Raw genomic sequence first — 14,918 nt, forward strand, 5'->3', positions numbered from 1 at the left:
TTAATTTACTAATTTATCAGTCCTGGGGATGATGGTATAGCATTCTCATTTTCTTTTATTATTCCAACTTTACAAGCATGCAAACCATCTGTCTTCACAAGCAAAACTTAATGTAGAAGCCTGAACAATTAGGAAGTAATGAAGATCTTGTAAAACAGCTATCAGTAAAACACAGGAGAGGCAGCACTTGTAAAATTGGAATGAATATGAATCAACAAGCCTGCAGATGCGGGCTCGTCAGGCCTGAAGATGCTACTTAGCTAATTTACAGACTTGTTGCCAGTTCATTTTGAAAATATTATGGAAGAGAGAGCAGTTTGAAGTAGTTTTAAGTAGAATGGTTCTTGACAGTAGGTTCTAATAAATCTAACTCCATTGACTCTGGAAACACATGAACAGACATTGAGATAAAAAAGAGGTGAGATACAGAAGAGTTAGTTAGAACACAGTTAATCATGAGTCCAGTCTGGCTTTGAGTCCTTCTACTGTCCTTTACTGTGTGATCTTGGTCAATTTATTTAATCCTGCTAAGCCTCAGTTTCCTCCTCTGTAAAATGAAGGCAATAGTATCTATCTCAGAGTATTATTATTGTAAAGACTCAAGTGATACTACAAATAAAGCACTTAGCAGAAGCCCTTTAATAAATGTGATCTAATGATTAATTATGGAGAAATCATATAAATCCATATTAACTGATATTTTTGCATGAAATTATAAAAATAAAAGATAAAGGGCCTCAAATAGTGTCTCATGTAATTTACTGACATTGAACAATTCACATTCTCTTGGTATCTGGCTTTGTTACACACACCATTATAAGCAGCCTGGAATGGGTAAATCTGTTGGAAATGCTTTCCTTAAATCTTCATTGATTTGTTTTAAAAATTTCATCTTAAAATGCACCCTGTTGGTGAGTAAAGCAGGTGAATGGTCCATGTTTTTGGCCAGTAGAGGTCCAGGATATGCTTGTTTGGGCTTGTTTTATTCAAGAGAAATACTTGTATCTGAGGAAGATGAGCCGTCACAGGTGCCAGAGTGATATTTCACCAGTAAATTCTACCCAGGCCATGACTACAGAGAAGTGATAATATGAGATTTTACTGAACAAACAAATCTAGACTACCGCCTCTACAAAGATTCAGAATCTACACTTTCATGAGCAAGAACTGAAAAAAGAAAACCAGATAGGCCAGAGGACTTGACCTGAGGGGTAGCAGGTAAGTCATCGGCTGCAAATGTCCTGTGGCATGGAAATAGCTAAGTTAGATCTGGTTGGATCTCAATATGATTTTTGGAAGCTGGTGTAAAAGCTTCTAAAAATTAGGCTAATTAATTACTTGATATTCCTGGTTATACTTTCTTTGTTCTTTAATATGAAATGACATACCTGGCAGTTGAGGGAAGGTGACCTTTGACCTTTCCCTATTAGTAATTAAAGAAGGTTCCAATGTATCACCTTGAATGGAATCAAAAGTGACTGCTTGGCAGCTTGCTTCCAATACTTCAACGTGACTGAAAAGAGCTTCTGAGAAAAGCAATGGGACTCTGGGAAATTAGGAAATTAGAAAGATTGGCTTGTAAGGACAAAGGAAAAAGATGATCTATTTATAAGTTGTTAACAAAAGATTTATAACTTCTCAAAGTAAGGGAGAGACATGATTTATCTTGCCAAACTCTGAAAAGTAGGAGTTTTCAGGAGAAAGCGTGGATTAGCAGACCCGAGGCTGATGAGAGAGCCTTGGAAATCCGTGACCCAGAGTACGATTGTGCACTTTCAGGAAACCACTGAATTGGTAACAGAACAGGTTTGGCCAGATGGGCTTTGTCAGCTGTTTAGTGATGCAGAGAAGTTCATTTTGTCTGAGAGAAGCAGGCATAGTAAGTCTGTAGTATTGAGGACTAGAGACTAGGGGTCAGAGAGATTTGAAAAGAGCAGCACAGGGACAGCCGACACTGAAATAAAGACCTGCTCTGAAAGCAGAGGCTGTGTCCTCCCTGGGTCCTGTTTACTGCTTCCTATTGGTCACGGGAACTCTGGGCCCACACTGTTAACCATGGCCAGGCCTGGGTCGGGACCCCCAGAAGAACTTCACGCTTCGTCAGTACAGAGGGACAGAGCCGCATCGCTGCCGTCACCCACAATCCCGGAACTTGTAAACAGCTTTTGCTTCAAGACCCAGTTAAGGTGTAAGAGTTTAAAGTTCATTCTCCTGTGCTTGTACCTAACTTGAAACCAACTGACCGTTTTTATTTATTTATTTTTTTTAAATTTTATTTTATTTTTAAACTTTACATAATTATATTAGTTTTGCCAAATATCAAAATGAATCCACCACAGGTATACATGTGTTATTTTTAGATCTGGATTTTGGTGTTTGTAGGGGAAGTGGTAAGAAGTATATATTTGTTTTGAGTTCTAAGTTCTCCCTTCTCTGCTTATTAAGGTTTTAGGACCAGAACATTTCGGGTCCACGTATGTCACTCATGTTTTCCTATTGCTGCTATTGATTGTTGAAAAACTCACCCTTTCCTTCTAATTTCTAGGGATCTTTAGGTGGGAAACAAAGTGCGTGCCATTTAATCCAATCTGGCCTAACTACTTAAAGACTTGTTTTATTTAGAAATAATTTCAAACTTCAAAAGTTATAGACATAGTACAAAGAAATGCAGTACACCCTGTACCCAGATTTTAGCCCCATTTGGACCTATTTCTGAAGCAACTTAGCAGCAGCAGCAGCAGCAGCAGCAGCTCAATAATTTCTTCTCTCTTTCATATATTCTTTCATGGGAACCATTTGAAAGTTGAAAACAATATAATTGTGTACCCCTAAATACTTCAGTGTAAATTTCCAAAGAAGCAGACTATTTTCTTCATGACTTTAATACATTGATCAACGTCAGTAAAGTTAGCATAGGTATAACACTTTTACCTAATCTACTTCATTATAGACCCGTTTTAGACCAATTTACTCTATACAGCCTTTTATAATATTTCTGTACATGTGTGTGGATTTTTCTCCTGTATTGCAGGATCCATTTAGGATCAAGTACGGCATTAACTATTAGGAGTTTTAGTCTCCCTAAGATGAAATAATTCTCCAGATTAGGGAATTGTTCCAGATTAGGAAAAAAAAATTCTTTATCTTTTATGCCGTTGACATTTTTGAACAATGTAATTTCTTTTTCTTTCTTTTTTTTAATTTAATTTTATTTTTAAACTTTACATAATTGTATTAGTTTTGCCAAATATCAAAATGAATCCACAACAGGCATACATGTGTTCCCCATCCTGAACCCTCCTCCCTCCTCCCTCCCCATACCATCCCTCTGGGTCGTCCCAGTGCACTAGCCCCAAGCATCCAGTATCGTGCATCAAACCTGGACTGGCAACTCGTTTAATACATGATATTTTACATGTTTCAATGCCATTCTCCCAAATCTTCCCACCCTTTCCCTCTCCCATAGAGTCCATAAGACTGTTCTATACATCAGTGTCTCTTTTGCTGTCTCATACACAGGGTTATAGTTACCATCTTTCTAAATTCCATATATATGCGTTATTATACTGTATTGGTGGTTTTCCTTCTGGCTTACTTCTTTTTAAAAGAAGAATGTTCTTCATTTTTGGTCTATGTATGTTTCGTGATGATTTGTTTTTTAGTCGTTAGGTTGTGTCTGACTCTTTTGTGACCAAGTGGACTATAGCTCACCAGGCTCCTCTGCCCATGGGGTTTTACAGGCAAGAGTACTGGGAGTGGGTTGCCATTTCCTTCTCCAGGGCATCTTCCCAACCCAGGGATTGAACCTGAATTTCCTAAGTTGGCTGACAGTTTCTTTACCACTGAGCCACCAAGGAAGCCCCTCTGTGATGATTCCTATATACCCTCAGTCAGAATGGTACTATACATAAGTGACATTGTATTCTTCTTAGTGTGTGTTGTTTGGAGGTATATGATTTCCACTTGCCTGCCATCTGTGATGTTAATTTTGCCAGATTTCTCCACTGTGTGGATGCTGTCATTTTCTCTCGCTACTAATAAACAGCCTGTGGTGAGATGTTTTAAGACCTTGCAAATATCCCGCTCCTTATCAAAGCTTATTCTTCGAATGAAAGTTAAAACTACCATGAGATGTACTACCATCCACCCACTAGAATGGCTAAAATTATGAAGACTGATCATAACAAGCATGTGAAGCAACTGTAATTCTCATGCTTACTATGGGAATGGAAAGTGGTGCAGCTGCCTTGAACAATATCCGACAGTTTCTTATGAAGTTAAACATGCACTTCTCATATGACCTAGGAGTTTTGCGCTTAGTTGTTAACCCAAGAGAAATGAAAGCACAAGTCCACACAAAGACTTGTGCATGAATGTACACATCATCCTTATTCACAATAGTCCCAAACCAAAAACAACTCAAATGCCCATCAAGAGGGAACCACATACAAGTTATAGCATGCTGATATACCATGGAATACTACTCAGTAGTTAAAAAAAAAGAGTGGCATTCTTATACATGCAACAGAATGGATGAATCTCAAAAATGTTATGTTCTGAGAAGGAAACCAGGCAAAGAATAGGTACTGTATGATTCCATTTATGTGAGATTCTGGAAAAGGTAAAACTAATATCTAGTAAAAGAAGGCATTATTGGTTGCTAGAGACTAAGGATGGTGGGGATGTGTTGACTGAAGGGGGGCACGTAGGAATTTTGAGGAGAGAGAAATGTTTCTAATCTTGATTTTAGTGGTGGATACAACAGTGAAAAAATCTGTTGAAACTTCTAACTGTACAAATAAAGGGTACCTCTTATTAATACTATGTGTAAATTTTGCCTCCCTATAGTTGGTAATTTCCCTCCTATATTTAGTATCTGTTTATGATTCTACCCTGAACCAGTCCTTATTATAATGGTTGCAAAATGATGATTTGCCAACTCCAGCATTCAGTCCACTTTAGCAGTTGGTACTTGACATTCTCTTGCATCAAATGTGTACCCTTATCTTGTATCTTTCTTTCCCTATTTGTTTTCATTACAGACTCACAGAGTCCCAGTTTTTCCTCAAAGCCTTATACTTTACTAATCCTTTAATTGTTTGGCATTTAAATTGTTTGGTATTTGTCTTGGGTAGCCATCTCATGTAACCTGGTAGCTGTGACCTTGTGACACGCCTCATCATTTATTTTTGAGCACTTCCTTGCTCTGAAGCAAACTGAAGTTCCAGGCGAATCTTGCATCTTCTCTGTCCCCACCCTAGAACAGCCATTTCTCAAGATGTCCTGGTTTCTATTAATATTAGCAGGAAATCTTAATAGATCCTTTCAGAGCTGATTAGTTTGGTTTTTGCCAGAGTCACTCGAATGAAAGGAATAGGGATTCAATTTTTGGAACTGTCTTCAGAGAGTTTGAGGAAGAGGAGTGAGGCTGAGAGGGGAGAAAACTATCCTTTAAAAAACTTGTTTTTTTTTCTTATAAAATAATGCTTTCATTCTTTTTTTTTTTTTTTTTTTATTGGCTCCTTTATCTTTATTTATTTTTTTTTCCTCTAATTTTATTTTATTTTTAAACTTTACATAATTGTATTAGTTTTGCTTTCATTCTTAAGACATGGAAAAATCAGAACTGGAAGTCATCCAAAATCTAAACTGAGAGCAGTAGTCATGTTGTTATTTGTGGGTCTAGATTTGATTTAGCCCATTTCACTAGCTGTCACCACCTTGCATTCCTCATTTACATTGTAGAATTTTATGTCTATTCTCTTAACCATAAAAAATAGCATATTCCCACTGGAGCTCTGTCGGTTACTATGCTTCTCAGGAAGGCAGCCCCACGAGTGGGATGTGTATGTGGGTCTGTGGGTATGTGTGTGTGTGTACGGGCTTGTGTGTATGCTTAGGAAGGAGAAGCAAAGTAAGTTCAAAACTGAGTAGACTTCAGAATTCTATTTCCACATAAAGTTGGGCAGGGCTAGAATCTCCTTTTCTTAAATGACCATTTATAATTTCACAAGCTTTGACATAGGGTTAGCAAGGCATCGTGGCCAAGAATATACGAATACTCAAAAGCGGGCCTCAGGTTTTCTTCTTGTTACTGAAAATACCCATAATAAGTCTAATTTATAGTGTCATAGCTGCTTAATCAGAATCTAGTGCCTGTGGCGTGACTAGAAGGTCCTCAGGCAGGGCCCTGTTAGAACTCAATAATGAGGTGTAGTCTTCCCTCACATTTTTAGGAGCCGTTGTCATCTTGTGGATGTAAGAGAACAGTTGGTTTCTGTAATGGGAAATAGATGAAACCCTGACACTTGAGTCATTTAATATGAAACTAAAAGAACCCAAGAAAATACACCACAGGAAACACAGGAGACGGGAAGGCCTTATCCAGCTCTAATTTCTATTATTGAATAAGAGAAAGGTAGGGATGCCCATTAAGTGTTTGGAATGGCTGTCTCATCTCATGTTTCCTGTTGTAAAGTTTGATTTACAGAATTGAAACTCCGTTATACTATTTTCTTTGACTCATTCAGCAGATACACCAAAACATTATGGTTATATGATTTTTTTTCTCCTTTTTTCTTATTTCCCCCTATTTTTATTTTGTAAACAAAGAACTGTATGGGCTTTATAGAAAAGGATATAAAATTCCTTTGTAGAAAAGGATATAAGAGATTCAAGTAATAAAAGAAACTAGAATCACTCAAAAGTTCATTCAGAAATAACATTCTTAATATTTGATGAACTCTATTCTATAGGTATTTTAATCTATACATTCAAACAGGATAGGTAAAAATAATTTAGAAAACTGAGCTCTTATGAAACATGCTAATTTAAATAAAATATATTAAATAGAACCTTCCTTGACTTTCACTTGATTTTTGAAAAAAAAAGATACTGAAAAAATTTTAAAGTTATAATTGATTTATAATGTGTTGGTTTCAGGTATATGGAAAAGTGATGTAGCTATATATATATATATATATATATATATATATATTCTTTTTCAGATTCTTTCCCTGTTTATGTTATTACAGAATATTGAGTAGAGTTCTATGTGCTATACGTAGGCCTTTCTTGATTATTTTATACATAGAAGCCCTTATATATAGTAGTGTGTGTGTATTAATCTCAAGCTTCTAATTTATCCCACCCCCCTTTCTCCTTTGTTGTGGCAGTTCAGTCACCCAGTCGTGTGTGTTAGACTCTTTGCAGCCCCATGGACTGCAGCGTGCCAGACCTCCTTTCCCTCACCATCTCCCGCCCCTTTCTCTTTTGGTAACCTTTTATTTGTTTTCTATGTCTATGAATCTATTTCTATTTAAAAGACCCTAAAATTAAACTGAAGGAGTTGCTGAAATACAGTAAATAATTTTCACTGTATGCTGCTAAGTCACTTCAGTCGTGTCCGACTCTGTGCCACCCCATAGACAGCAGCTCACCAGCTCCCCCGTCCCTGGGATTCTCCAGGCAAGAACACTGGAGTGGGTTGCCATTTCCTTCTCCAATGCATGAAAATGAAAAGTGAAAGTGAAGTCGCTCAGTCCTGTCTGACTCTTAGTGACCCCATGGACTGCAGCCTACCAAGCTCCTCTGTCCATGGGATTCTCCAGGCAAGGGTACTGGAGTGGGGTGCCATTGCCTTCTCCGTTTCACTGTATATTTGTACTTAAAAATCCCCCTACAGTTAAGAAAAAGGATTTAGAAAACAAAATGTGCACATGTGCATGTCTGTGTGCATGCCTGTGGTGTGATGTATTTGCTTAAATGCCTATTTTGTATGTGTGCACATCTGTGTGCCAGTGTGTAAGTGTATTTCTTTGTATGTTGTGTGTGCAGGTATACACACGTGTGTATTTGTAAAAAATGAGTTTTGGGGATTGCAATCCTTAAATTCTTACTTCAGCTGAGAATGTCAGTCTTGCAAGAGGAAGTCTTGAATCAAACTTTTTTTCCTTTGGAAATGTGGAGACACCACTGCACTTTTCTGCCTTGAGGTATTATACAACTATTGGTTGTGAGTTCCCCAACATGAACTCAGAGATGGGAGTAGCAGATTCTTCTATAAGTAGTCCTGGTGGCTTAGATGCTGAAGAATCTGCCCTCGATGCAGGAAACCCGGATTTGATTCCTGAGTTGGGAAGATCCCCTGTAGAAGAGAAAGGCTACCTGCTCCCTATTCTTGCCTGGAGAATTCCATGGACAGAGGAGCCTGGTGAGCTACAATCTGTGGGGTCTCAAGGAGTTGGACATGACTGAGCAACTTAACATTTTCACTTTCATTCACTTTCACTTCATTGTTATAAAGAAATCTAAGAAAACTGATTTTTTTGCCCCATATGACATGCTTTATTGGTGTAAATGTCTATATTTTTAAAATATACTCAAAGCTCAGTAACTTCTTTAATATACGTTTTGGGGTTAATCAGTCTTTTTCGTATCATAATGGCATTCATTGCCTTTTGAGTTTCCTAAAAGAACTGCCTACATTCCTCTAAAGAAATACTTCTTGGTCATGGTGTGTTATTTTTTCAATATACTGTGCACTTAATTTGCTAATATTTTATTTTGAATTTTTGTATCTATATTCATGAATGGAATTTGCATACTTTAATTAATATTGGTGTTAAGGTAATATTAACTTTGTAAATAACTCTCTCTCTTTTTGTTTTTGCTGTGGTCTGCAGCAGTTTAACTATCATGTGACTTGGAACTATCTGTTTTATATTGACTTGTCTGTAAAGCCCACAATAAAAATGTCTGGGGAAAGTGTCTTTTTAAGACGGCAGATTTTAAAAATTGGTTTTTTAATATTTACTACCAATTTTTTACCTGTTGGTATTTTAAATTTTTCTCCCTTTTCTTGGACCAGCTTTGGCATCTATTTTGTTAGAAAACCATCCATTTCCTCTAGTTTTTCAAAAATGTTGATATGGAATTGAAGATGATATTCCCTTAAGTCCTTTGATCTCTTCTGTATTTAAATCTTTGATTTTATTTGTAATATTATTAACTTTTGTTTTTTCCCTTCTCCAGGGCTTCATCTATTTAAAATTTTTAGAAGCAGCTTTTGTTTTATTCCTTTTTTCCTTTTTATTATTTGTAATTTTTTTATTAAGTTTATCTTTTAAAAACTGTATTAATTTCTTCTTATTTATTTATACTTTTTTGCTTATTTTGTTGATCTATTTTCCAGTATATTATTTTCCATACTTAAATTATGCTTATTGTTTTTTAAAATTTTTCCCATATATTCTAACTGATGCCTTGATTAATGAACACAAGTTTGGCTTCTATTGGATATGGTTTATGTGTGGCTTATCCTTTACCTATTTTATCTTTTTTCTTTTATTTTTTAAATTCTGCCTGTTTAATTTTCATTCATTCATTCATAATAACTCATAATCTCTCCTTTGAACCATTGAATCTCTTTGAGATTTTTTAAAATAATTAATAAGCTTTATGCAATTTCTTTGAGGCTACAGTTGACTATGACTGTGAATTCTTTCTGTGTTTCTTTTTGATGATTCCCCTTTGCAATGTGTTGTCTATTTGCCCATTGCTCGTATTTTATTATACGTCCCTCTTTTTGTTGGTAGATTTTTGTGCATACGTTCTAAATTGTTGCTTATCTTGGAGTTTGCTTGGCCACCTTATAGAATGTGGGATGGAATGAATTGGTGGAAAAGAGAAGAAAGAGTGATCATGATCATCCTAAACTTCTGCTTTGGTTTTCTGTCTTAAATCTCTTCCCTTAGATTTGTTAGTTCCTTTTTCTCGTGAGTCCTGTAGGTATAGACTTCCTGAGTCATGATTTGCAGCTCCTGACTGGTGCCCGTCTTCCCCCAGCCTTACCAGTGGGAGCTTCCTTGGTTCAGATGCTCATCACAGGTAGCAGGAGCAGCCTGGCAACATGGTCCTCCTACAGCCCCACCTCCCCTGCCTTGTTTTGCGTTGTTGGGACGATCTGTAGAGGAACACTCCAAGTTCCCCAGGATACTGCATGACCCTACATCTTAGCAGGCAGTCATAGGGTAAGTAGCAACACATCTGATGTCTGTAAACTTTTGAGGAAGTCTGTGTCCTGCCCAAGGCATGAGGCAAGGGCTCTGCATACCCCCAGACTTCACAGAATCTGGCTGCAGGGCCTCAGAGTTTGTTGCATGGTTCTATGTTCTTTCCCATTGAAACTCTGAAAAAGCAGTGGAGAGAGCAGCTGAATGAGTTCACTGGAAATTCACTGAGTGGATTCATTGGAAGTTCACTGCTGCATTTCCTTTCTAGAAGAAGTGCTGAAGAGAAAGGTACCAGTGAGAAGAAAGGAAAAAACACAAAAATCTATCAACAAGCCTGTCAGTCCTTGGCTTACTGAGAAATCCACATTCACTTTAGAATAGAGAGGAGAAGCAGACCTGCGTATTCGGGTAAAATGACTTATGAGGATTGATTTTGTTATTCTGAGAGATTTGGGGCCAATTTGTATTTATATTTCACCAGTTAAGATGCTTCACACAATCAAGGTTGCGTTTATTCATCTCTGGCGTCAGTTTCATTGCTTCTGTTAGTGGAGATTTAGTGGGTGACTTGTGTGCTCTGTTTCAACATTAATAACAAAAACCCGTATCTGTTTCTGGAGGAGACAAGTTGGATTTTTCAAATGAACAGCCCCGAGTTGTTGCCAAGAGGCGGGTGAAGTGAACACACTACTGAGCCCTGAGGTCAGGTGGGATCCCTGAGGTCAGGGATGTGCTGCTGGTTTTCAGTTTCAGATCCACCTGTCTGTACTCAGTTTGTAATGCTGGGACTGGGACTGTGCAAAACACGTTTCTCTTTTGCCTGCTGGGTTTCAGTGAGGATACCTGTAGGAAGCACTGGAGAGTGCCTCAGAAGGCTGGAAGGAGAAGAGACACACTCTGTCCAGTCTGCACCCTGCTCCTGCCAGCAATACCTCTTTATCCTGGCAGTGCATTTGGTTCAGGTCTCCAGATTTGACTTCCACATTCTATGAACCAACCTCATTATGCCTTCTTGAATGCAGTAGTACCAGCGAGGCAACCCTCTTGCCTCAGAGGTCTAAGTAAACTTGACATTGTGTGTACACAGGAAATACTTGTCTTAACCACAATTTATCATTGTTTAAGAAAGTCAATCAAAGGCCGGTAATTTATCTTAAGCAGTTATGTGTAGAGAACTCTAAAATAGAATTAAATTAGTAAATATTAAGGGAAAGAGGCAACCTACTCCAGTATTCTCACCTGGAAGACTCTATGGACAGAGGAGCCTGGTGGGAGAAGGGGGAAGAGGGTTGTAAGATTCTGTATTAAAATTCCTCTCTTTGGATGCTCTTCACCTGGTTGTGATACAAATGTGCTGAATACAAGTTTTTAATATATGTATTTAATTAATATATTTGCTGATAGCTACCAACAATTGTATGGCCGGCTTCTTGGCTTATATTTAATTATGTGTGTGTGTGCTGTGTGCTCACTTGCTCAGTCATGTCTGACTCTCTGTGGCCCCATGGGCTGTAGCCCACCAGGCTCCATTGTCCATGAAATTTTCCAGGCAAGAATACTGCAGTGGGTTGCCATTTCCTACTCCAGGGGATCTTCCGAACCCAGGGATCGAAACCAGGTCTCTCGTGTCTCCTGCATTGGTAGTCAGATTCTTTACCACTGCACCACCTGGGAAGCTGTTAATTCAGTTCAGGCATTTAGTCACGTCCAACTCTTTGCGACCCCATGGACTGTAGCACGCCAGGCCTCCATGTCCATCACCAACTCCTGGAGCTTACTCAAACTCATGTCCACTAAGTCGGTAATGCCATCCAACCATCTCATCCTCTGTTGTCCACTTCTTCTCCTGCTTTCAATCTTTCCCAGCATCAGTGTCTTTTCCAGTGAATCAGTTCTTCGCATCAGGTGGCCAAAGTGTTGGAGCTTCACCTTCAGCATCAGACCTTCCATTGAATATTCAGGAATATTTAGGATTGACTGGTTTGATCTCCTTGAAGTCCAAGGGACTCTCAAGAGTCTTCTCCAACACCACAGTTCAAAAGCATCAATTCTTTGGCGCTCAGTTTTCTTTAATGTCCAACTCTCACATCCATACATGACTATTGGAAAAACCATAGCTTTAACTAGACAGACCATTGTTGGCAAAGTAATGTCTCTTTTTAATATGCGTCTAGTTTGGTCATAGCTTTTCTTCCAAGGAGCAAGTCTCTTTTAATTTCTTGGCTGCAGTCACCATCTGCAGTGATTTTGGAGCCAAAGAAAATAAAAAGTTGGTCACTGTTTCCATTATTTTCCCATCTATTTGCCATGAAGTGATGGAACTGGATGCCATGATCTTCGTTTTTTGAATGTTGAGCTTTAAGGCAGCTTTTTCACTCTCCTCTTTCACTTTCATCAAGAGGCTCTTTAGTTCTTCTTCACTTTCTGCCATAAGGGTGGTGTCATCTGCATATCTGAGATTATTGATATTTCTTCCAGCAATTTTGATTCCAGCTTGTGCTTCATCCAGCCTGGCATTTCGCATGATGTACTCTGCATATAAGTTAAATAACCAGAGTGACAATATACAGCTTTCAGGTACTTCCCCCCCGCCCCGGACAATTTTGAACCAGTCCATTGTTCCATGTCCAGTTCTATTGCTTCTTGACATGCATACAAATTTCTTAGGAGGCAGGTAAAGTGATCTGCTATTTCCATCTCCTTAAAAATGGTCCACAGTTTGTTGTGATCCACACAGTCAAAGGCTTTAGCATGGTCAATAAAGCAGAAGTAGATGTTTTTCTGGAACTCTTTTGCTTTTTCAATGATCCAACGGATGTGGCAATTTTATCTCTGGTTCCTCTGCCTTTTGTAAATCCAGCTTGAACATCTGGAAGTTCACAGGTCACATACTGTTGAAGCCTGGCTTGGAGGATTTTTAAAGTTTCTTTACTAGCATATGAGATGAGTACAATAGTATGTTAGTTTGAATATTCTTTGGCATTGCCTTTTTTGGGATTGGAATTAAAACTGGCTTTTTCCAGTCCTGTGGCCACTGCTGAGTTTTCCAAATTTGCTAGCATATTGAGTGAAGCACTTTAACAGCATCATCTTTTAGGATTTGAAACAGCTCATCTGAAATCACCTCCACTGGCTTTGGAGGAAGCTATTATATTTGATTATACTCTGAAACACATGCAGCATTACAGCTGAAGGTGAGTGCAAACTGACTGAGAGGAAGAGGATCAAGATTTGGAAACAGAACCCTCATGTCCTAAAAATACGAAAAGCATCAGTGATTTCACAGGTTGACCCCCATGTATGAAAGACTTAACTAAGACTCTAGGGTCCTCGATCATGCTTCCCTGGGAAGCACCTGTGTGGCAAAGGTCATCGCTTTGCTGTGGGTCTGACCACCCTGAGACTCACATCCATGATGCCGGCGGCAGAAACCGAGGCAGGTGAGCAGAAGGACCTTATGTGCCTTAGAGTTTAAATTATTATTTATACTTTTTAAAACATTTTAAGCATTATTTTTTATAAGCCAGTTCTTTTTTTTTTTTTTTTTTCAACTTCCAACTTTTGTGAATTTGACAACTTTGTAAACCTAGACTTTGTTTTGTGCTTTTCTCTAATAACTGGAATATACAGCTTTTTATTTTAAATATTGAAGTTTATCAGATGATAGGGTAAGGTTTTCATATAATTGGTGTATCTTTTCTTTCAGTATCTAGACTGCAGTTGTACTACAGTGTTGTGTAATAACCTGGAAATGCTTTAGTCTTGTACATATATAGGTACATATATATGTTTATTTAATGTTCAGTTAATGAGTTTTCCAATTGCCTTCCTTTGTCAATACATTGTTATTATTTAACTTTCCCACAAGATGTGTTGTTTACAGAAGTCTTTAGAATAGTTTCCACTTTATTTCTTTATAATTTCCACTTGGTGGAAGTGATTTATAAGATGTTCACTTTTGCAAAGAGCATACAAATTCAATTTATGCTGATACAGAAAGGGGACTGTTTTATGTTATTTTGCTGGATCAACTTGTAAAACACAGACACACTACCTTTCTCTGGCAAACTAGGTCATTTGTATGGTGTATTCAATAATGTCAGTGTATCTGCTAATTTCTATGTCCTGCTCCTTTCAGAGTTTAGGAACTGATACTTTGGCTTCTGTATATTGACTCAGGTCATGTGATACTTTGGCTTCTGCATACTGGCTCAGGTCATGTGATTTCACATTTGAAATTTCTGGAAGAAATAGTTTGAATGATCTCTGCTTGTGGAAAATGTCTTGCTCATATGGACTTCTTTTTTTTAATTAATTATTTTTTAATTGAATGATAATTGCTTTACAGAATTTTGTTGTTTTCTGTCAAACCTCAACATGAATCAGCCATAGGTACACATGTATCCCCTCCCTTTTGAACCTCCCTCATCTCCCTCCCCATCCCACCCCTCTAGGTTGATGCAGACCCCCTGTTTGAGTTTCCTGAGCCATACAGCAAATTCCCATTGGCTATCTATTTTACATATGGTAATGTAAGTTTCCATGATACTCTTTCTATACATCTCACCCTCTCCTCCCCTCTCCCCATGTCCATAAGTCTGTTCTCTGTCTGTTTCTCTATTGCTGCCCTGCAAATAAATTCTTCAGTGCCATTTTTTTAGATTCTTCCTTCATTAATGCAACAAATGTGGTCAGTCACTGTCACATGCCAGGTACTGTGAGGCTCTGGCAGCAGTCAACAACTGCAGGTAAGATTCCTGTGCTCAGGGAGCTAGCCTTCTGGTGGTGAAAGACAGGCAATATGTAAAAAGCATCCTGAAAAGATTAATGATAATTGTAAAGGGTGCACAGAGGGAAAGGAAATGGGCTCATGTGAAAATAACTGGTGTGCAGGTGAGAAGTGGT

General features: G+C 38.1%; 1 long non-coding RNA gene across 1 annotated transcript in view; it reads left to right on the plus strand.

Annotated features, from left to right (window-relative positions):
- The first annotated feature begins 1,838 nt into the window (after positions 1-1,838).
- The window catches only part of LOC139185181 (uncharacterized), a 187,176-nt gene continuing 174,096 nt past the window's right edge, over positions 1,839-14,918 (plus strand). Inside the window, exon 1 of the long non-coding RNA XR_011568701.1 lies at positions 1,839-2,188. This is a non-coding gene — a long non-coding RNA (uncharacterized lncRNA). The remainder of the gene's footprint in view (positions 2,189-14,918) is intronic.

Source organism: Bos indicus, chromosome 10, assembly GCF_029378745.1.
Source record: "Bos indicus isolate NIAB-ARS_2022 breed Sahiwal x Tharparkar chromosome 10, NIAB-ARS_B.indTharparkar_mat_pri_1.0, whole genome shotgun sequence".
Lineage (NCBI taxonomy): Eukaryota > Metazoa > Chordata > Mammalia > Artiodactyla > Bovidae > Bos > Bos indicus.